Raw genomic sequence first — 25,669 nt, forward strand, 5'->3', positions numbered from 1 at the left:
ACAGAATACAATATTTAGCATACAAGCCTTAGCATCCTAGCCCTTAAGTCTTGGAAAGTGAAAGGATCTATTTAAAAATTATGATAGAATAATGTTTGCTTATTGAAGTTCCTAACATAATTTGGCATTTGAATTTTAAGCAACAAACCTAAATGCAAAAGTGATCAGTATACGTTAAAACAACATTATTATTACAAATACTATAATTATTACAATACTGTTAGCCCTCTGTGTAAGTTAACTGATTAAATATTATATGAAGAGATTCTCTGATTGGTAAGTTTAATTTAGTAAAAAATAAAGACACAAACACAACGGACAAATTTGTGTTATATAAACAAAAGATATAAAAATTATGCACAAGCAAAAGGAACATTTAACTAACTATTTATAGTATCTTTAAATTGGATATGATATTAGATTATATATCATATTGAGTTGCATCCAGAAACTGGAACAGAAATTAGAAGGTCCATCATTTAAGTCCAGTTAGGTGATTCTGTACTTACAGTGTCATGAAATCGACTCACCTTCAGCATCACCAGAAGGTTAATCTGATTAAGTGAGACTATTAACAAATTACTCCACTCCTGAAAAACATTAGGTGGTTCCCCGTTACATAGGGCTAAGTCTCACATTCCTTATGCTCATATTTAAAACCATTCAGTCATTCTAGCAGCTACAATTTTGGACGTTCTCTATGTTCCATAGTCTTATCTTTTGGGATTTTGAGTATGAGACTAATAATCTGTGTAAAGTAAAAAAAAAAAAAAAAAAAAGTTGATAACTATGCAAGCAAGAAAATGACATCTATTTCTAAACAAAAGATAAAAGTCAAAGGAGGAATAAAGAATCAATGCTAAACACAGCATTTTTCTGATTGGGTCTGGGAATACAACATAAAATTATGTTCCAGGGTCAAAGCAATAGTGTTTATGTAATTATTCAGGCACCTCCTCTAGCAGCCAAAAACCCTCCCCACACCCTGCCCACATTACCGTATTTTGGTGTCAGAATCTGAAAGGCTTCCATGCAGGTAGTGTATCTGAGAAGTGGTCTCAGGGAGTAAGAATGAGCTAGGGAAAGATAATAAAATGATGCACTACCCTGCTGGCCATTAATGAGGGCTACTGGTGTCCAGTTCCACCAAGATCTTTTGTTGGGCTTGTGAATATATTTCATATATGTGAAGATTCCTCCAGGGACCAAAGCCAGAAGCAGTTACCCATCAGCTCAGCAGGGTGAATCTTCAGGAGCTAAATACCCACACTTTTGAGTTACCCAGGCTTGAGTGTCTAGAAGATCCCATAAGCGCACAGTACCTTGGTATCAGAGGAGTCTCAGGGAGGAAAGGAGGGGCAAACAATAATCATCTGCTTAAAGCTGGTCAACACCTGTGCAGAAACTGGCTGCCAGAGCAGTGACTAAAGTAAGAGGGGGACTGAGAGGGGCAGACACACAAACATATTAGCTGACCATCACCTGTTGTCCTGGTTACAGATGCGCAACTGAAAAACTGGAAACATCAGCAACACCACATTACAGTTTGACACCACTAAGAAAATGTGGCTTCAGTTAGCACCTGCTCTGTTAGGTGTGCTGGGCAAATTAGAGATACTAACAAAAAGTGTTGTATTAATGAATATAAATTTTGATATTCCTGGTTGGGCCTAAATTACCTCATAGTAGAATCCAAATCTGTGTTTCTACTGGGAAGCCCTGTAATAGAAGGGGGATCCATTGGGCATATCCCACTGCTATGGACTGAATGTTTGTGTCCCCCCAGATTCTTATGTTGAAGCTTAATTCCCAATGCAGTGGCGCCTTTGGGAGGTGATTAGGTCATGCAGGTGGAGCCCTCATGAATGGGATTAGTGTCATTATAAGAAAAAACCAGGGAGCTAGCCCTCTCTCAGCTCTGCGAGGATATAAAAAAGCAGCTATCTAATTCAGGAAGCAGGTCCTCAAGCCGCTGGATCTGCTGGCACCTTGGTCTCCAATTTCCAACCACCGGAACGGTGAGAAACTTATAGGCATTAAATAAAATGTGCATCAAATACATACAAATATGTAATTACTTCCCAATACCACAATGACTATGTTAGTGGCCAAATAAAACCTGAATTAATCACAGAGAGATCAGTTCATTCTCTACCAAGTGGCAAACCAAGCTTGTTATTCAAAGCACTACCTTCGTTTTGAGAGAAAAATGGATACCTTACGCTTAATCAGTGTTTCCCCTTCTTGTTTCATTTTATGAAGGTCTTGTCTACTTACATGAGTTAATATATAACTATTTCATTTGTCTTGGTCTGAAAACTTGAACGGTGATTCAACATTAAGTAAGGAATGAAATAAGTGTTAGGATAAGAAATCAATAAACATGATCTCTCACGATTTTAACAAGTAGGATAGCCCACAGGGAGTAATGTCAAAGGCGTACTTGGTGGCTTGAATGGCATTGGGCATACTATAAAGAAGCCAGTTTAGTCCAGGCATGATTGAGATAGACGCTCTCTAAATACCAGAATTACCAGTTGAGCCACTCACTTCAGTTCAGTTGTCAAATATGGCAAGAGTGTGTGTTGCCACTGAGGCTTACTCCACCATCCTCTGGGCAGAGACTCTGTACTCTAGAGTGGGAACTGGGGGAGGAGGTCAGGAATGAAATTCACAGCCCAGTGAGGATCTTCTGTAGCCCAGAGCTGGGCTATGTGGTACCCATGGATGTTCACAGGCTGCAAATGCACCAGGGATAGTGACACAGGACTCTGGGGAAATGGGTGCCCTTCCCCAGCTGTACTGTCTCAACTCTGCCTACAGAGCAGGAATACTTAGACATTTCCTGGAACACCTGCAGAGCCCCCAAGGAAAGGCTGCTCTGCGACACAGAGCTGGGGTAGAGCTGCTACTGAATGCTGGGCTTCTCACTGTTCTCATATAATTTCATCAGTTTTAATGAATAAATACCTCCTACTCTGTTGTAAGCCCTTGGATCAATCTCTGGAGACAATAAATGATTGTTTTTATTAATTTTGACCAGTTTAACACTTGCCTCTCCAGGGGAGAGTTTTCACTGAGCTCATCCTACTCTCTCTCTAGAAGTCCAAACTACTTGCATTTTAAACCCAGTTTTGCAGCCCTCTAACTTTCAAACCTTGGACAGATCACCTGGACTCAATTTCTTCCTCTGTGCCTCTTCTTATGTAAAATAGAGATAACAATAGAATCTACCTCATGTGGGTGTTGTGAGAATGAAATGATTTTATTTTTGTAATACCTTTGGAACATTACCTGGAACAGAGTTTGTGCTGCTTTGAAGTTGGCTACTTTCTTGTCCTAGTGTGCAAGTTTCAGACACTTGACACTACATACATATACATACACAAAAGCTTGTTACCTACTGCTGTGAAAATCTAGGATGAAAGCTATTCCAGTGAGAACCAGGAAGACATCCACCTTCATTTCCTTTTGACGGAATGCCCTGCCCACTGTAAAAACATTGCCCAGTGCATATCAAGTGCTAACCAATCAGAGTAATGACCCCTCTGTCCTCGAGGAAGAGGTAAGTGGGATGGAGAGAATGCTTGAAGTGTTCTCTTCAACAGTCCACTTTTGAAGGGCGAATATCATTGAGTGCATATTCTGTGGAAATTATGAAGGGGCAGGACTAATAATTCTCTTTTCTCAACGAAAGCTAATGCTCAGGTTTGATACATTTTTATTGCATTGATTTTGTTTGTTTGTTTCCATTTCTTGCCACTCTTTGAAAGGAATATACAGAAATTCTTTGATGAGTAAAGCAACAGAGAATTTCAGTGTACTCACTGGTACATTGTTTCTTCCTTGTGCGAATCTTAAACTTTCATAATTATATTTTAAACCTGTGTTTGTTTCTATGCTTCAATAAGCCCTCAACAAGGTATCTGGAAGCTAGAGATGAGACTTACATCTACTGAATAATTTAAACCTACTGGGCGGGGGAAACCTAGTATAAAGAAAATAAAAAGACTTGAAGAAAAGATATTTGTTTATAAGCAAAACAACCGTGATGACAAACCACTTTTTAAAAAGCAGAAATAGACTCAGGTTAAAAAATATTTACAGAAATACCTTGAAAGTGAAAATACGAAGATGATTATTCAGAGACAATCCCCATCATAAATATTTTACTATGGTGTTAAAATAAATTTGCATCCTAACTTGGTTTTCAGTACAATTGCAGAATAACACTGATTTATAATAGCTGTACATTCATTTGGCTATATTCTCCCTACAGATGTGTTTACCTCCTAGAATTCCTTTATAAATTCAACATTCTGTCAGTGAGTCTTTTCTAGATCCTTCTGTATGCTTTCCTTGTGTCATAAACCAACTTCACTGAGGAGTATCTTTAAGAGTGTATATCTTCTGGAGTTTTTTTGTTTTTGTTTTTGTTTTTATTGTACTTTTAAAAAACTCTCCAGAAAGTGGGAATAGAGGGACTATACCTCAACATTATAAAAGCCATATATAGCAGACCGACAGCTAACATTATACTCAGTGGTGAAAAGCTGAAAGCATTTCTTCTACGATCGGAACAAGACAAGGATGCCCACTCTCACCACTTTTGTTCAACGTAGTTTTGGAAGTCCTAGCCACAGCAATCAGAGAAGAAAAAGAAATAAAAGGGACCCAACTGGAAAGGAAAAAGTAAAACTGTCACTCTGTGCAGATGGTATGCTACTATACATAGAAAATCCTAAAGATGCCACCAGAAAACTACTAGAGCTCATCAATGAATTCATTAAAATTGCAGGGTACAAAATTAATGTACAGAAATTTGTCGTATTTCTATACACTAACAACAAACTATCAGAAAGAGAAATTATGGAAATAATCCCATTTACTATTATATCAAAAACAATAAAATACACAGGAATAAACCTACCTAAGGAGGCAAAAAAAACCTGTACTCAGAAAATTATAAGATGCTGATGAAAGAAATTGAAGATGACAAAAACAGATGGAAAGATATACTGTGTTCTTGGATTAGAAGAAGCAATATCATTAAAATGACCATACTACCCAAGCCAATTTACAGATTCAGTGCAATCCCTATCAAAATACCAATAGTATTCTTCACAGAAATAGAACAAATAATTTTAAAATTTGTATGGAAACACAAAAGACCTTGAATAGCCAAAACTATCTTGAGAAAGAAGAACAGAACTAGAGGAATCAGACTTCAGACTATACTACAAAGCTACAGTAATCAAAATATTATGCTACTGGCAAAAAATTGGTAGATCAATGGAACAGGATAGAAAGCTCAGAAATAAACCCACACATTTATGGTCAATTAATCTACAACAATGGAGGCAAGAATATACAATGGAGAGAAGACAGTCTCTTCAATAAGTGATGCTTGGAAAACTGACAGCTACTTGTAAAAGAATAAAATTAGAACATTCTCTAATACCATATACAAAAGTAAACTCAAAATGGATTAAAGACCTAAATGTCAGACTGGATACTATAATACTCCTAGAGGAAAACACAGGCAGAACACTCTTTGACATATATTCTGGTGTTTTTCATCTATTTTCAGCTTTGACAAGGGGTAAGATAATAGTAGAATAGAAAAGTGTACTAACAGCACAATAAAATTCCAATCCACTAGTCCTTGAGAATTAATTAAGTTGATTCTTCTAACAAGAATTCCAAATATCTGTAAAAAAATAAACTGATGGTTGGAAAGATCTCCCAAAACAAGGAGATGCTGGGGCTCCCCCCAGGTTCTTCCATGTATTAATTGTGCAATTGGGGCTTGATGTTTGCAGACAGTGGGTCTCAGTCTTCTCTGCAAAATGAGACAGGTGGCAACATCAGGAGCCCAATATGACTTAGACTACACATCAGAATTGCCTAGGAGCTATCTCAAAAAGATGGTCCTACAAACCACCCAGGAGATGCCAAATCTAGTGAGATAGTTTCTGGGAATCTGTCTTATACTTTATACACTGATTCTTAGGAAGCCAGGCTTATGGACTTAAGATTTGGAAATGCTGGGTCAGATAAAGTCCTGCTTTACACAAAACTGTAGTTCCTTAAGAAGTGAAAATGGTAAACAACAAAGTATTTTCTTCCACCTTCTGCCGTATTCTTTGTGATGTGTATTTTCTGCTAGTGAATTCCTCCAAGATCTTTTAGAAATCTCTTTAAAAACCCAAGAACAGGGCTGAGCCACAAGGAGGTTGGGAGTAGAAGGAATTTCTAGGCTTAAAGTGGCTCTAGATACCTAAATAGCATAAATTCATGGATCTTTACCCTCGATTTATATCATTAAGTGTCTCGGCTACTCTTTGCCCATCCATGACTCTCTCAGCTTCCACCGGGCTTATTCATTACCCAGTTCCAGTAGGAATGTCAGAAAGAGGAAACCTGATTGATCCCTCTTAACTCTTCATTCCAAGCCACATGGTACATGCTGCTGGTAATCACCTGCTACTCATACAAATAATGACACAGAGCTATCCCTCTACCAGGGACTGTGGGTGAGGCAAGTTCAGCTGGCACTTCTCACTTATGGGTAATAATCCAACTACATTTTATTTTTAATAGGTCGATATTATTCATGTTATATAGACAATCTTAAAGCTCTAATATCATATGTCATATTTATCATTTACCAACTAAATTTATATATACATTAAGAGATGTAGTGGAATAAATCCATACTAACCAAATACTAAACTCTATAATAGCCTAGACATTTTCAAGGAACTCAGGGGATAAAGATTAACTTGTGCTACCTTGGGTCCAATTGAAATTTTATGACTCTGTGTAATGAGGGTGTAAATTGCCCTCAGGCTCAGATATGCCACCATTAAGAAGTTGTGGTTTCTCATTCATATGCCAGATAAGCATGAGTTTACTTCCTTTTGCTCCACAGAGCAAAGGGAAAAGGGACCAATTCGTAAATTTACAACAGGAGACCAGATGAAAGTCACTGCAACTACTCTCATGTCTACCAGCTGTTCACAGCAAAATCAGACAATTAGCCTGCTTCTAGTATCTGTTTTAAGTACACTTAGAAGATCACAAACATTGTCCTTTAGCCTTAGATTGGCATTCAACTTTGTGACTGCTTCTCAAAATCACAGGCCATTCTCCACTCCAGAATTAAAACTAAATTGGGTATTTTTAATTCTTTCTCCTGCTAATACATTTCCGGGTAGCACTTACTATCAAGACATTACACAAGCTGTTCCCAGTTTAATGACTATTGATGCCAGACCATAAATTTCAAGGTCAGCTCAAAGTCATGCAGCACTTTGTCAGAGGATGCAGGAATCTGTGTGTGAACTTCCTTCGCAGTTCTCTCCAAGTGATATTTCCACACTCTTCTTATGTGCTCCATATATGAGCTAAAGGGGTGTTTTAACAGCTGTGTCAGTCACAAGAGCTCGCTTCAAAGAGACTGTATTATTTGTTATAGTTTCACACTGTTCCTTTAATTTACATAAACATATTAATCTAAAGTCAAGATACTTATTAAAATAGTCACAGATAATATCAGGGATCTGAAAATGCATCAGGGCCTTTTTGAGCTTTATGAAGGTTCAGCCCATGCCTATACCTACAACATGATTGAAACCCAGTCCTGTAGGATCTTACCCTAGGTACCCTCAAGATCAATACAATTTACTGCATGATCAATTTTGCTGAAGTGATCAGTATTGATCATGATGATATGCTAAATTAATATATCAGCGATTTAGTTCCTAACTGTATGCACACACAACCATCATCAAGCAGGTGCTGCCAGTGTAGAAGCTGGGTATTTCAGAAGGTATATTCACCATCTCAAGCCATACAGGCATCATTTAGCTGAATGCAATGACTGTGTTACTTTCCTTCTAAGAGAAACTTGTGTGCTAGATAATCTGACTGCTACTATGTATTGAGAATAAAGTCAGACAATCCATTATGTGGTAGGAGTGAATGCACATCCAGGAGAATGGGAGAAGAGAGATGCTATTTCAAAAAAAAAACAAAAAACCTTAAGTTAATGCCCAGTGCCTTATAATAGTCAATACTTTAAACTTGTTAACCTTGAAACTACAAACACACACACACACACACACAAATACACCCACCCCTTGAGTTTGGACCTCCTGCAGATGGGAGACAAGCCCTCAGGGAAGGAGATCCAGTCAACTTCTCTCTTTCCTCACTGAGTAGGACTCTTTCTCCTTTCTCCTCTCCTCCAGTCCTTCATCCATCTTAAGGAGGTTGCAGTGCAGGGAAGGAGACCATATATAGTATCACAGGCCAGTTCTGACACAATTACAGGGCAGCTCTTCCTATTGACAGTCTTGACAATTTAGCAGGTTATCCAGAGGTCCCCCCATGCCCGGGGACAGGAACTTCTGACTTGCACCTCTCTAGATGCAGATAACTCACCATCCCCATCTCCTCCTTAAGCCTCCTCTCTCCCCAGGCATCCTGTGATACCTCCAGCTTCTCTGATGAGGTTGCTCCCCCTCCAGCAGCCCTCTTGGCCCCAGGAGCCTCCTTTGTCCCAACAGACTCTAGGAGTACCTGCAGCTGCTTTTCCTTGTCTCCATCGCCAGCTGCTGCCCCAGCCAACTCTTGCTCTTCAAATTTCTCAGGCAATTGATCTGACTGCGGCTCCACAATCCTGATTTACACAACATTTCATTTTGAACTAAAGATGCTCTTCAGGGGCAAAATGGGATGTTGTGAGCTACCCAAGTTAACTTTCTATCACTTTTCCTATAACATATGGAAAGCCACATACTTACTGACACACGTAGGTAGTGATAGAAAAACTCTACCATTTGCAGAGTAAGAGAGGATCTTCTTTTATCTGATTACATCTATTTTTACTTGTTTATTGCCTACCTCTCCAATTAGGGAGCCCCACTGTAGCTCAATGTCTACTATTTCTTTCGCGAATGAATGGATGAATAAATGAAAGCCAGTTTGGAGGTTTGGAGAGCCTGGGGTTAATGTGAACTGGGTTTTGCTTTACAGACACCTCTTTCCTTCCACTAGAGTGTGGGGTCCACAAGGTCAGAGATTTCTATAAGTTTTCATTGAATGGTCCCTGTAACAAGAAGACACCTTCCAGTGAGTGTTTGTTGGCTGGATTGAATGAATTGATTGGACTGAATGAAGGCACAGGAAAGAACTAGAGCACATTGTTGTAGATGGAGAAGCTAACGGATTGGAGGTAGGGGCTCAATTCTTTCCCAGGTGACTGAACATTACTCATAAAAAAGGATGCAGTGATCACTCATACTGGGGGGTGGTGTCTATTTTATTCAAATGATGAGCATCTTCAAAATAAACAACCCCCAAGGGATAACTCTCTATGTTGTAAAATATAAGCATTATTTTTTAAATATAAGTATATTTTTAACATACACTCAAATAGTCATAGGTTCTCAAATACTGTCTTTTGGCTCATGTATCTTTGTATGAGGTTTGGGGATATCCCACTGATACCAGAATTTTCTTGACTCTCTGTGTGTGTGTGTGTGTGTGTGTGTGTGTGTGTGTGTGTGTGTGTGTGTGTGTGTGTTTCTTTGTAAGTTGATTTCTGGAAAGAGTTTGGCAATTTTGCCTGCCAAGTTTTGCTTTGCAAAAGTTTAATCCCATGCAATTCCTGTGAATGAAATTGCTGATATTGGCCAGTGTTGCTATATTTTCCATATAATGTTGTTAAAATTCTACTACTTGCTATTTTACTTGTTAGTTTATCCCAGGAAAAGCAGATTTTATTTCTATTTAGTTTCAAAAATATCTTCACAATTTTTTGAAGAAGTTTAAAGTGCTTTGGTGTATATTTTTGGTTATGTTGTAAATCAAATCTCACGTTTGAATTTAATTTTAAGAATATATGACAGTTACAGTATAAATATAGTGATTTTTCTTTGCTCCAGACTTTTTAGTTCAGCAAGCTTCTAAATAGGAACATACATTCTAATTAGTTTTCAAATTTCAATTAGAATGCTCTAATAACTCTTAGCTTCCTGACATTTCATTTGGCAAGAGGAATAAATGTAGTAAAATTCTTACGTAGACTGCTACTAAGAACAAAGTATTAAAGGCACTGAGTTAACTAACGCAACCAAATGTAAATTTATATTCTTTGAGACTCTAATTATTTGTTAATTAGGTGCCAATTGAGTGCTAAAGCATATTTATTGAGGCTGAACAACAAAGATATGTCTATTACCATATATACTTGTTTGTCAAGAACTATGCTCTCCACAATTGTATCATTGATTAAATGTGAATACCTTCCTGCAGAAATCAGATTTGCATATTCATCCTACCACAGTGAGGCCTTCATCTTAAGTGATATTATGTATATTTTCTCTTTAAGTAACTAGATTCCTCTTGATTATAAGACAGATCATAGCTTTTACATCAGAAAAAGATGTAACCACATTTCCCAATTCTCAGTCTGCTTTTATATGTACAAATTTACAGATTTACAGATTTGTAGCTTCTTTTCCATTTTGTATTGGAAATTTCAAAAGAAACACTTTCCCCCCAAAGTTGTACTATATACAGTATTGCAAATTGCTTACTTAAAATCCCTCTTCCTCTTTAACATTGAGATATATAAAGGGAAAATTTAAAATATGTCAAGCACATGAGATTTCTAAGATTTTGCAGCCAGAACAATCTGTACCTCTTGGAAGAAACCTTGAGATTTTAGCCTGAGGGAGAAAAAACAATTTAGCCACTAAATATGTACTCTTCTTGCTTTCAGGAAACCAATTTTGATGTTCATGGGGATTGAAGAATGTGTAGACCAAATTCTTCCCAGTTAAAGAACACAGTCAAAAATGGTACTTCCTAAGGGAATATAACATTTCTGGTAGAGAACCTCTTCCAAGTTGCTGGAAGAAACGTCAACATCATAAAGACTGTAAGGTTGATACTGGAAAGCACCCAATAGTGCCACAGATGAATTTATTTAGTAGGGGAAAATCATGGAGTTGCATTACCCTGCAGTGGAATTCTAGAGAAACGCTATTATTTTTCTACATGGCTTTAAAAATAGTTGGTATATACAGAGTACAGTACGATGCCTTAGAAAGTAAGCAGAAGTGTAAGCATTTTAAAACTAGATCCTTACTTTCCAATCTTTTTTTAATGAAAAAACCTATTTGTCTCAGCCCACTGTAAATGATTTAGATTCCCTTCCTTCACTCCAACCTTAACTTTCTAACCCTGAGATACTCAGGGAATAAATAAATAAACAAAACACACACATACACAACACAGCAACACATGTCTTTGCTTGTTGGCTGTTTATTTTACCAATGTGTTTTGTGATGTTTATAAGTATGCACTTCTTACTTAACTCTACACCCACACTCAGATGTAAAATTATATTTAAATATAAAGCTCTTTCAATATGTCAATTTCAATATGTCAATATTATGACATAGTATGAGTGTGTTTCATGTTTGGTAATTGCAATCATTGTTGCTTTTGTTGTGGTCATCCATGTACAATGCTTGGTGTCAGTCTATTTATCTCTTGTAAAAATAAAATACAGTGTGTGTGTGTGTGTGTGTGTGTGAAAAAAAAAAACTAAAGAGGAACAGGTAGCAACAAAATTCACGTGCAAATAATAGGTGCTGATTCATTCACTGTAATTTCACTTCAAGAGAAAAAGTTGCAACATAAAAAAAAAAAGCTCTTTATTTTGGGAAATTGCTTTCTGAATTTGAAAAAAAAAATCCAATAAATATCTTTGGCAAGTATTTACCTAGAGGAAAGAAAAATTAAAGGTTTGGAGAGAATGAATGGAGACACTTGCAGAAGAATCAACAAAAAATGTAATTAATTAAAGGGTCTGGGGTCCAAAGGGGATCAAACCCACAAGTATGTACTATATTCTTAAATAATATTATGGAAACAGACCAATCTTTTTAGAATTTTAGAGTATGAATTAAATAGAAACTGTATTAGTTATCTATCACTGTGTAACATGTTGCCCCAAAATTAGCAGCTTAAGACAGCATACATTTATTATTTCACAGTTTCTGAGGGTCAGGAACCTGAGAATGGTTTATACAGGTCCTCTGTCTCAGAGTTCCTCATATGACTGCAATCAAGGTGTTGACTGTGGCCATAGTCTCACCTGAAGGCTCAACTGGAGAAGGATCCACTTCTAAGCTTACTCACATGGTTGTTGGCAGGATTCAGTCCTTCATGGGTTGTTAGACTGAAGGACCCTGTTCTTTGTTGGCCAAGAATTACCCTAAGTTTCTTCCCACATGGACCTTTCCAACATGGCATCTTGCTTACTAAAGAATGCAATCCAAGCAAGCAATGGAAAGAGTCCAATAAGATATGTCACAATCTTTTGTAGAATAATCATGAGAGTGATATCCCATCATTTTTACCATATTCTCTTAAAAACAAGTCATTAGTTCCAGCCTACACTCAAGGAGGGGTGTTACACAAAGGCACGAATACCAGGAGGTGGGGCTCATTGAGAACCATCTCTGAAAGCTTCTTACTACACACTGTTCTATTCATATGCACTCATCCCTTACTTCGAATAAGACTTGTCCCTTAGGAAGATTGTAAAGATAGACACAATCTTGTTGTTTTCACCAATATGCAAAATTCCTACTCCTTGATAACTTGGTGCTACATTTGTTATGTTCACACCAGACAGAAGGAAGATTAGTGGGGTTTCCAGGTTTCTTTTGGCATGGGAGGAGAAGTGGTGATGCTGGAAGAGAGGAGGACAGCCAGATTCTCTCAGTCATGACAAATAGTTGCTGTCCCAGAAAAAATATTTCAAAATCTCTTTCCATACAACTTTCCATTTTCTGGTTTTGCCTCCTGAGTACAAAATTCACACCAGCAAAACCATTTCAGTCATCAAGACCTCTCTGATATCTCCAAGTAAAATTAGTGGATATTCCTCAGGGCCTTTCACACACTTAATACAAATCATTTGTGCTGCCTAAAATTTTCCCTGGGTGTTCTTTACATAACGACTTCTACCGCAAGTTAACGGTTGGTTAAGTGTAAGAATATAGAGAGTGGAACAGCATCTTTAACCTTCTCTTTGGGGTATATTTTCCCAGAAGTAAAGGGTTTGATCATTCCAGAAGTGCTCTCAAGCATCACTTTCAGGCAGTGTGGCAATGATTCCCAAATGGAATTCTTAAAGTGGCAACTACAAATGAACAATGAGGTTGGGAAAGCCATGAAGTAGGGAAGCAGAGCTCCTGACAGAAAGAGAATCTGCCATAAAGGGACTCTGACTTTTCAACTTGAAAGAAATCTTCACGATATATTGTATGGGAAGGACTGTTGGTCCTATTTAGCTAGAAAAGGGGATGAGTGTTTATCCGTTTCAGATTAGTTTCAGTTTCCTTACCAGATTGATTGTATATTGGCAATTACTAGAGAGAGGGCCTCTAATAAATTAGTTTGAAATATATGAGTTAGTGACATTAACTAAACTCTTATTAAGAACAACTCAGTCTGGCTACTTTATTTTGTAGCTTCTTGGGGGCTACTTACTTGTCCACCTGAAAATATAATCTATCTTGATCTGTATTGTAAAGATTAAAAGAGATCAATAAAAGTGCCCAATACCATCCCTGCCCAACATAGAGGTGCTGATAAAAAGTTGGTTTCGCTTTCCAATTTCTTTCCTTTTTAAACAATTTTATGTATTATTAAGGCAATATGATAGTAGCCAATCTTTTCCAGTTAATCCTTTTTTTCTACTATTATGATCATCGTCACCTTAATTCAGAACTTATTATTTCTACCTAAACAACTTAATGTCTACATCACTAGACACTTCTTCAACCTGTTCTAAACTCCAAGCCATCAGTTTAGACTTCTGAAAGTGCAGCTCTGATAATATCACCTGTGTTACTTCTCTGCTCAAATATCTTCAGTGGCTTCGTTTTATCTACTAAATTCAATGCAAATCTCTTGACTATCTCCCTGGCCAGGAAACTAATCTCAACTTCCATTCTGGATTTGTTTTATATGAGTTTCCTAAGCATACCCTATATTCTACTAAAACTTGATTTCCAATTATTCTCTGAACATATGATACACTTTTCCATATTTATGCTACATTTTTCTAACCGAGATATACAACTTCTAACCTAACCTATCAAAATCCTGTCTGCCTTTTAAGCTCAGCTTGCACCAGACCCTTAGACCCTTCCATGGTTTTCAAGGCAGAAATGTGCTCACATTTCTCAGGAACCTCAAGGCATGCTGTAATACACATATACAGTATTCACTACAATTATTTCTAAAAACGCCAGAACTTATGCATTGCACTACAAGCCATTTAGATGTAGAAGCCATCTTCTACATAACATCTACATATCTTCTACATCTTTAGATGTAGAACCCATTAATTTCTATACTTCTACATAACATCAGCTGCAGTATCTTACACAATGTAGAAACCCAATCATTTTTTTTGCCTGAAGGAACAAATATAGGTAAATGCTTCACACAGGCCTTGATACTTTCTACTTTCTTTTAACATCCAGTTAAACACTTTAAATGTTCATTTAAATTTGCTATTTTTTTTAAAAAAAATCTCTTCTGATTTGATTTGGGGAAGAAAACTAGTGTTTCTTGAGGGACTATTGTGGCAAATAATATGGTAGGCCTTTTTTAAAACATCTCATTTGTATTTGCACTATAAACTATGATATGATATCATTAGGGTTCCTGTTTTCTTTGGGAAAATTGAAGCGCTTAAATAACGTCTAGATTATAGCTTAGAAGTTGCAGAAATAAGATTGAAATTCAGGTCTTTATGAATCAAAACTGCATATTCTTTGCACAATGCTATCCTTTCTGCTTTCATGGCATGACTCAGTATCAACAAAGGTTGTGTATTTTGAGGCCAAAGTGTGTGTATTTTGAGACCAAAGTGTGTGTATTTTGCCTCGCACTGGTTCTACCACTATATTTTATTTATAACAAGTGCTCAATAAATATTTTATGGATGACTCAATAAGCATAAACTAATCAAATAATTTTAAATATTGGCAGCTCCTAGGAAATAAGATTCAATCATAGAAAATTCAAACCCAAAGGATTCTTATCTGAATTTTTGACTCATAAATTTAGTCAACAAATTACCTGAGATCATATTGTTTACAAACAAGAATAATTTTACTGCCCTTGCCTCTGGGAGCTCAACCACGATGTGCAAGTTTCTGCTCTATGTGTTTTGGACACATCAACTCTTCTCAAGTTGGAACCATTAACATCTCATTTTTGGAGATGGGGAAACTGAACCTCAGGGTGTTCAGGTAGCTTGCCCAAATTCACACAGCTAAAAAATTCCACAGTCATTATTTGATCCCAGGCCACCTGGTTCCTGAGTCCATGCTCTGATCGACAATGATAAAATGATAAAATGCTTCAGGTCCAATTTTAGAGATAAATATATTGTATTGATTTGTATAATTTGAGAGATACAAATATTGCTGTAGGAATTCGGAAAAGAAAGTGACTCTATCTTACAGGGAAGTTAGGAACGGCTTCGTGGAAGAAGCAGCATTTGATCTAGACCTGTAGAGCCAGCTGGAATTTCCACAGAAAGAGACCAGAAGGTTTGGAAGAGGGGCATGAGTAAGGCAAAAAATGGAAAAGGTGTTTTTTGGGTTTTTTTTTTTTTACATGGTGAACAAACCATTCTGGCTAGAGTAGCCTTTCTAAGTAGAAAATTAGTGGCAAATAGGGGCAGAGGGACAGATTTCAGAGAACATAGTTTGCCAGAGTGTCTAAACTTCATTCTGTAGGCAGCGTTGAAAATTTCACACCAGAGGAGACATTAGTAAAGCGATGATTTATAGATATTAATACGGCAGAGACAAGAGGGTGCCAAAATGGAGCAAATCCTGGCAAAATTTTATAAACAGGAGAAGCATTTTTATTTTCAAAAGATGAATTTAAAATGTTTTATTCTTTACAGTCTTGGGAAAAGTTAACAACATAATATCCATAAACAGGCACAGAAAGGGCCATCTCAAACAAAATGACAGAAAAGAAGAAATGTGTTGCAGATTAGATTTTTAAATTGGAATGAGAGGGTGAAAGGTAAATTACCATTTCCCAAATATTACAGCAGCCATGTTTAGTAGTAAGCTTAACATCTTCTGAAATACATAAAAATTATGCTTTATTAAACCATGCAGACTTCTGCTTTAGGGCTTTTACTGTTGTGTAAATATTCTGCAGTTGGCAAATTTGGTAAATAGTGTACAGCTGCAACAAGCAGGTAACCATATCAAATAAGTCAGTGTTGTTTCTAGAACAGGTGAAATATCATATGTATAATTTTGCAGGCTGTTTTCTAAAATAAAGATGGTAATGAGAGTAAGACCACTATTTCCACTGAATAAATTCAGTTCCTTGAAATGGTATTTTCTTGTTGCTATAATCCTTTTGGAAAATGATATCTTTAACTGCAATGAGAAGATGCATTTTTATTTTACTTATGACTTAAATCCTATGATATTTCAAAGTTATTACCTTGGGAATGGCAATTTTTTTGAAAGGACATATCAAAGGACCACAAGATCATTGAAACTGGTTAAATTCACAAAATGTCTTTATTCTTTATTGTTTCTATTGTTGGCATTTTTTTCAGCTTGGAAAATGTACAAGGTGGGCTCATTTCATTTTTACATTTAGTCAATTTCATTTTATACTACATTTCACAAAGAAGCAGGATAAGTTTCCCCCTTACTCACCCTTACTTCTCTTCATTTTTTTCCTCTCTCTCTTTTCAATCAAACCCTCCCACCCAAAAGAAATTGCTCCAATTGAAATTTCTAAGAAAGTTCTATTACCAAAAAAAAAAAAAAAACCCTCTCCTGGAAATTGCTACAAAAGAATTTCACCCTATTACTCACTCTTTTCTTGGCACTTCATTAACATCAGTATTAAATCAGCCCTCAATTGGAATCCTGCATTGTGCATGAATTATTCTGCATGAGTGGCCTATTTTAATTCAGAAATCTTTATTTTTTTTTTCAATTTCATTAAAGCTATATAGTTATATTGTTATTTAATAAGGCAGGTTTGCATTCATTTCCAAGTCTGGATAAGGCACCTAAAGACATTTTGAATATGCCCTAAATGATTAGGCTAAAGATATTATTTTTATGGGGTAGTCCTTTTAAAACTCAGATGATAATTTAGGCACCAGTAATCCATACCAGTGATGTCCACCGTGTTCCACATGCATATTTCTTTTGTAATTGATGACACAGGTGTGTTCTCTTTCATGAAATACATTACAATATGCAGAATAAATTGAATAAAACCAAATTTTACTAGGAGCATCCAAGAACATTAGCAATTAAAATGTTGACTTCATAATTTAGGTTTATTAATCACTGTTTATGTTGCTTAATGAGAAAAAAAATACAGTTCTTAGAATGTGAGTTTTGTCAATTCAGGTACATTTGGGTAAATGCTAAACATGTTCAATATTTGATTAGCCAAATAAATGGTTTGAAATCCACTAGATAATTTGTAGTTATCTGCACTATTTCCTTCTGACTTGGTATCTGGAAGATGCATAAGCCAGTTGCACCAGGCTAGAGCAATTAACTGGTAATTTGGAGCATTTAACTGGAAGATTGGCTAGCGAGGAGGTCTCTCAGCCATGATGCTCACAGGAAATGGATTCTGTATGTAATCTGGCTCAACAAAATGGTTCATGAAACACTTTCACAGCAAGACTGTATCAGAAGCCAATGAGCCCTTGTGAAAATGCTTGTTGGGAAAAAAATTTGGTCTAGTCTAAGCCAACTTTAAAACAATTGCCAAATTAGCTAGATGCCTTTATTTTTACATCAAGAAGCATCATTTTAATATGGAGAAACGAAGTCCAAAAGCAGATTGAGGGATATTTAAAAGCTTTACATATGAGCAAGTTATAACCTCACATCTTTCCAGTAACTCATAACTTTAAATATACTTCCCAAATTTCTGTTCTTGCTTTGATTTCTTGCTGTATCACACTGAATTCTGTTAGTCTTTCTTCATTCCTACCAAATGATTGCATCTTCTCAACATCAAAGCACCAAATTGTTTTAGTTGGTTTACTCCAATTTCTATCAAAGCCTAAGAGAATTACTACTTTGGAAAATTTATTTGAAGAATATGTACTCCATCTCCTCTTCTAGAAACTCTAAATCCTATCATTTCAGAAAATCAGACCAACAGAAGGCAGAAATTTGGATCAGTTAGTTGGAGAATGCGATAGTATGAAAACAGTGATGATTACTGAACCAACTAGGGAAACCCATTAATGGATAGAAAAATCCCAAAGTAAGAAAATGTGATGGGGCAGTGAAAGGAGAAAGGAACAAACTAAGAAGAGCAAAAGAACACAAAATCAAAGAGCCTAAAAACAGACAGCCTTCATCCTCCAAAGGAAACCTCCCTTTCATCCCTTCTGAGGAATTCCATAATTCCAGATAATTATGGTTAAATTACTATAATGAAGGATATAGCTGGTAAAGAAGATGTGAAATATATATATATAAGAATATTACTCAGCCATAAAAAAGAATGAAATTTTTCCATTTGCAACAACATGGATAGACCTGGAGGGTATTATGCTAAGTGAAATAAGTCAGACAAAGGAAAATACTTTATGTTATCACTTATATGTGGAATCTAAAAAATTAAACAAACTAGTCAGTAAAACAAAAAAGAAATGGACTCACAGATATAAAGAACAAACTAGTGGTTAACAGTGAGGAGAGGGAAGTGGGGAGGGGAAAGACAGGCCTAGGGAATTAAAAGGTACAAACTACTATGTATAAAGTAAATAAGTTATAAGGATATATTGTCCAGCACAGAGACTATAGCCAATATTTTATAACTATAAAAGGAGTACAATCTATAAGAATTTGAATTACTGTGTCATACACCTGAAACTAACATAATATTGTAAATCAACTATACCTTAATAAAATAAATAAATAAATAAACTAATAAATAAATAAAAGATATGGAAAGTTTATTTTAAAAAAAAGAAAAGGTATAGTTAAGAAGAGCTGAAAGAAAAAGGGAATCTAATATTAGAACAGTAGCAGATGAATTGAGAAATAAAATACTTTCACAGAAGCAAATGTAGTTGAGCTGTCTATAATGCAAAATGCACTCAGCTTCCTGGATTCCATTGAACAGTTAAATTATACGATTCCACATATTTTATAACTCTGGCAGCTATTAGAGGTTAGAGATAAACTATGTTACTCTAATTCCATTCAGATTTGAAATAATCAGTACAGCTGAATATTGCATCCTTCCAATTTATAATATAGGAATAGTCATATGAAATCTAGTATTATACTTTCTGTAAAGACGTTGTTGAAGACATTGTCTGCTGCAAAACAGTATTCCCTAAAGTTCAAAGTAACACATTTCTTATCTAATTCAGTGTCAGGGAAAGCTATGTGTCACTTAAATAACACACATGTTTTCTCTAATAATAAAAGTTACATAATTGATTGTACCTCAATTTTACCTAAAAATATAAGCCTTTTATTTTTCTTAAATGCAAAATTTAAAATTCAAGTACCATACCTAAAGCCTGGAATTTGGAAATGAATAGGATTTTATTTTAATCCATTAGCTACTTGTGTAATAACAAGTAGGTTACTTAATATCTCGCAAACTTTCAATTCCTTATTTATAAAATGAAAATAATAACAACTATCAAACCACTAGGATCTGAAAAGCACAAATAAAGAATGTATTTATAATAGTAAAAATAATATCAGCAAACATTTGTTGAATGCTTAGACTATAACAGTGACTGCGCTAAGCTCTTCACATACCTTATCTTATTTAATGCTTATAAATGACCCTATGAGGTAGATATTATAATTATTGCTATTTGACATCTGAGATTATTGGGCTTTGAAGAGGCTAAGTACTTGCCCAAAGTTAAAGAGTTAAAACCATCATATTTATCTTGGGCTGGTATCAATGTTTCTGCTTTGAATCACATAACTGCACTAAACTACCTCTGCTCTATTTGTGCATAAGATGAGGAGAATATGAAGAATTTACTTAGGCTATAGAATTGATAAGATTTGGTGATTGATTGGCTGTGGAGATAAGAAATAGAGATTTATTTCAGAGTTTCAGATTTAGGCAATTAAATGGATGGTGACATTATTTATTGAAATAAAGAATTTTAGAGCAAGAATAAGTTTTGGGGAAGGATATAATGGGCATGTTGAATTAGAAAAGCCTGTGGGACATCAAGTTATACATGTCTAATGGGCGGTAGAATAACAGTCTGAACCACAGAATAGAAGTCTGGACTGACGTATGTCCAGCAAATACCTAGAAGTTAAATTAATAAGCATTAATGAGATTAGGGATAATGTATGGAGGAGAAAATAAGAGACGCAAAGACAAGGCATGCAGAAGAGAAAGAGCCATCTAGACACTAAAAAAAGAAGGAATCAGGAGGATAAGAGGAGGACCAGGAAACATGAAAACAATATAAGAGAAAGTCTTATGAGAAGCAGTGTCGAAAGCTAGAAAAGTCATAGGAACTGAAGACTAAATATGACTGCTTGCTTGTCAATCCCTCAAACACTGAAGGAAAAATTTTAGAATTTTATGCTAAAAAAATAATTATTTCCTACAGTTGCTGGGGAGAAAAAAATTTCCTTCTACCCTTCTAGGTTCTATGGCTGGTCTAATAATTAAATTGACATAAGACTGATTAACAAGAGAAAAATAAATTAAATTTCATATGTACAGGAATCCCACAAAAAAATGAGACCCAAGGGCAAGGCAGGCAGTTGAAGCTTATGCCATTCTGAGCTAAGGAATGGAATGGGGCCTGGGGCTTCAAAGGGGAGGAAGGTAATTCACTGGCCAATAAGAAAAGCAGATGCTTGGTAATTAGATCTTTGCCTTGCTAGGCAGATAGGTCATTCAGATAAAAGTTATCTCTGGTAATAGTAATAGCTCTCTCTCCAAGCCAAGCCCCCAATCTAAATTATTTTAGGTAGTTAAGGGAGAGGTCAAAGATTTTCTTGAGACTGGTGGATCTTGATTGCTTTCAGCTCAAGATAATCCACATGCCAAAGTGACATATTTTGAGGTCACATATTCTACTCCTCTTCACATGCAAGTAAGAAAAAATTTGCCTATCTTTCATTCTTCTTAGGAAGCTATTAGAAGATAGTCACCAAAACCAGGTAATAAACCAAGAAAGAGAAGGACATGGAATCTAAGAAACTGAGATTTAGGGGAGACTACGTAGACTTCTGAACAGAGATTATTACCAAAAATAAAAGAATATTACATAATCAGAGAGGGGCCTATTTATCAAGAATACAAAATAACCTGAAATGTATATGTACCTAACAAAGATGTTTATAATATATGAAACTGAAACTAATAGAAATAAAAGAAGAAATAGACAAAATCTCAGTTATATGTGGAGATTGTGACACTGTCCTCAGTAATCAGTCCAACAACAGAGAAAACTGGGCATAAAAGACCTGAACAACAAGAGTAACAAAAATCAACACAACCTGATTGACATTTATACAATTTACCCAATAACAACAGAATACACATTCTTTTCAACTACACATGAAACATTCACCAAGGAAGATCATTTTCTGGACCATACGACAAGGCTTAATAATCTTAAAATAGGGCTTCCCTGGTGGCGCAGTGGTTGGGAATCTGCCTGCCGGTGCGGGGCACACGGGTTCGAGCCCTGGTCTGGGAGGATCCCACATGCCGCGGAGCGACTGGGCCCGTGAGCCACAATTACTGAGCCTGCGCATCTGGAGCCTGTGCTCCGCAACAAGAGAGGCCGCGATAGTGAGAGGCCCGCGCACCGTGATGAAGAGTGGCCCCTGCTTGCCACAACTAGAGAAAGCCTTCGCACAGAAACGAAGACCCAACACAGCCATAAAATAAAAAATAAATTAAAAAAAAAAATCTTAAAATAATTAAAATCATACAAAGTATGTTTTTTGACCACAATAGAATTATACAAGAAATCAATAACAGAAAGATATTTTTAAAATGTCCAAAACTAGACAAAGATATTAACAAAAAAGAAAACTACTGAACAATTTCACTGATGAACATAGATGCAAAAGTCCTAAACAAAATATTAACAAATTTAATCTGCAATGTATAGGTATAATATATTATAAGCAATTGGGATTGTTTTTCCCCAGGAATGAAGACTGATTCAATTTTTGGAAATAAATAAATGTAATTATCCATATCAGTAGATTGAAAAAGAAAAATCATATGATTATCCCAACAATGAGAAAAAGAAAAACATTTTTAAAAGGACAATCTTCACTTATGATATTTTTAAAAAACTCTCTGCAATCTAGAAGCAAATTTCCTCACCTGATAAAAGATAGTCATGAATGACCTACAGTTGATATACAAAATGGTGAAGTAATGAAAGTTTTCCTTTAAGACTGGGAGCAATGCAAGCAAATTCACTCTTTCCACTCCTATTCACCATTGCGCTGGAGGTCCTACCCCAGTAAAGTAAGGCAAGAAAAAAAAAAAAAAAGAAATAAAAGGTTTATAGATTTAAGCAGAAGAAATAATAATGTCCTTATTTGCAGACTACATGATTATCTAGATCATCCCAAAGAATATAACCCCAAAGCTACTAGCTCTAATAAGTCAGTTGAGCAATGTTGCAGGAAACCTGGTTAATATACAGTAGTCAATTGTATTTATAAATACTAGCAATAAACAGTTTCAAAACAAAATTTAAGGTACCAATCACAAGAACATCAAAGTCTGAAATACTGTACTTATGATAAATCTAACAAAATATATGCAGGGTTGCTATGGTGAATATTATAAAACTTCAATGAGAGAAAATTAAAAGACCTAGTGATGAGAAGAACCATGTTCATTGACTCACATTAAACAGTCTCAAGGCAGCAGTAGCTGCTAGGTAAGACCATGTAAGAAGACAATGAGCTCAGATAGATTGAGGCAGCCGAGCGTGAGGGTGGGTGCTGTTGCTCTGTTGCTGAGAAACAAATGCTAGACAGCAGTTAAGCAATATTAGAGCCTGCAGTTGTGCCAAAGGGGTAGGGAAGGTGGAAAATCCATGCCTCACCAGAACCAGGGAGGCAAATAAGAAACTGCATTATAGCAGCACCTTCAAGGTAGCAAGACAAGTGAGAAACAGCCTTATGCCAGATCCTCACAAGACTGCCTATCTTGTGTTCGCAGGAGGGAAGATGGCAGGGGGTCCACCAAGACTTTGGTCACCCTGAACTTGAGTCTTGCGTACATGGCCAACGGGGATGTGTGAGGTTACCTAGGTGCCCTGGCAGAGCAGTTCTCCTACAATCAGAAGACCTATAGTATCACCAAGATAATAGTTCGCCCAAAATTATCTGTAGATTCAATACCATCTCAATCAAAATCCTAGAAATCTTTTTCAAAGAAATTATCATGCGATTCTAAAATACACATAAGCAAAATAATTTGATCAGCTAAAGCAATTTTTAAAAAAGAATAACAAAGCTAGAGTCACACTATCTGATTAATTAAACTTACATTAATTAAAACAATGTGGTATTGGGGTAAGGATGGACACAAAGAGTCACTGAGAAGAATAGGAAGTCCAAAAATACATATGTACATATACTGAAGAGTCTTTTCAACAAATGGAGCTAGAACAATTGATCATTCATATGCAGGAAAAGAAAAAGAAAAAATGAACATCAACTCTTACACTGAATACAAAAATCAACTGAATACAAAAATCAACTTGGATCACAGAACACTTGTAAACTTTCATAAGAAAGTATGTGAGAAAAATTTTATGACCTTGGATTAGGCAAATATTTCCTAAATAGAACACAAAAAAAGCATGTACTGTAGAAGACAAAACTGATAAGCTAAAATTAAAATTTATAATTTCTGCGCTTCAAAAGACACTTAAGTAGATGAAAAGATTAGCCACAGACTCAAAAATATTGTCAAAACACATATCTGATAAAAGACTTGTATTTAGAATATATAAATAACTCTTACAACTCAATAATAAGAAAACTAAAAGCCCAATAAAAAAGTCCATAAAATATTTGAACAGAAACTTCACCAAAGAATAGCTATGTATGGCCAGTGACATACAAAAAATGCTCAAAATCATTAATCTTTGGGAAAATATAAATTAAACTCACTATGAAATACTATCAAACAAATGTTAAAATTGCTAAAACTTGATAATACCAAGTGCTGGTGAAGATACAGAGCAACTAGAACCCTAAAACATTGCTGATTGGAATGTAAAATGGAAAGCAATTTAGCTATTTTTTATAAATGTAAACATATGTCTATCGGATGACCTGGTAATCTTCCTCCTCAGTACTTACAAAAAAAAAGAAAGAGAGAAAATATACACTCCCACTAATAAATGTATGCAAATATACAATAGCAGATTTATTCATAATCATCAAAATTAGTTACAATCCAAATGTCCATCATCTGGTGAATGGATAAACAAATTGCATTCATGCAGTGGACATTTTTTCCCCCAGCAATTACTAAGTAAATAGGAATGAACTACAGATAGATGTAACAACATGGATGATCCTCAAAAGTGCTATGCTAGGTGAAAACACTCAGACATTAGAGGCTACACATGTATATTCCCATTAAGACATTCTGGAAAAGGCAGAAATATAGGGTGAGAAATCAGATCAATGGTTGCCAGGGCCTGGGAGAGGTGGGAAGGGAATGATGACAAAGGGTCAGAATCGGGCTTTAGGGCTGATGGACATATTCGTGGTCGAGGTTATAGGACTTTATATGTTTCTCAAAACCAGCAAACTCAAAACCTAAAAAAAGAGTGAATTTATGTATGTGAATTATACCTCAATAAAGCTGACTTTAAGAATAAGAAATTCCTTATAAAAAGGGGAAATTTGGACACATACAGAAACAGAGAGAACATCATGTGAAGATAATGGCAGAGATCAGAGTGATGCAGCCACAGCCAAGGAACACCAATGACTGGCAGAAAACCACCAGAAGTTAGCAAGGAGGCACGGAATAGACTATAAATTTCTGTTGTCTAAGCAAAAAATAAAAATAAGAAATGGCCATGAAATAGAAGGAAAGGCAACAAAAATGTGGGATGTTTGCAAAGTCACCAAAGAAAGTTTTTCAAAAAACTTCATCAACTGTAGCATATGCTGCTGAGACATCAAGAGAGAGAAAAAGGAGAAAAGTGACCATGGGATTTGGAAGCAGAGGGATCACAGGGCCCTTGGCAAGAGCAGTCTGAGGAGAGCAGTGGATAGACGTCCGGTTGGAGCAGGTGGAGAAGAGGCTGGGAACGAGAGGAGCTTCTCTATGGAGACTGAAGGATGAAACATTACTTAGCAGAGGAAGTCAGTTCATGAGATAAGGTTGCTGGGTTTTGTTTTGTTTTTTTAAATACAAGATGCGCCAGAACATCAGTGTGTACTGATGCAAACATTGATCGTAATGACAAAAACAATGATGCTTCAAAAAAAGGGAAACGGATAGTTATGAAGCAAACCCTGATAAACCTAAGAGGCAT

At 36.0% G+C, this 25,669-nt stretch overlaps 1 long non-coding RNA gene across 1 annotated transcript in view; it reads left to right on the forward strand.

Annotated features, from left to right (window-relative positions):
* The first annotated feature begins 9,597 nt into the window (after window positions 1-9,597).
* The window catches only part of LOC309615293, a 68,460-nt gene continuing 52,388 nt past the window's right edge, over window positions 9,598-25,669 (forward strand). Inside the window, exon 1 of the long non-coding RNA XR_014236708.1 lies at window positions 9,598-11,636. This is a non-coding gene — a long non-coding RNA (uncharacterized lncRNA). The remainder of the gene's footprint in view (window positions 11,637-25,669) is intronic.

Source organism: Balaenoptera borealis (assembly GCF_965194805.1).
Source record: "Balaenoptera borealis genome assembly, chromosome: 17".
In the NCBI taxonomy this organism is placed as follows: Eukaryota; Metazoa; Chordata; class Mammalia; order Artiodactyla; family Balaenopteridae; genus Balaenoptera; species Balaenoptera borealis.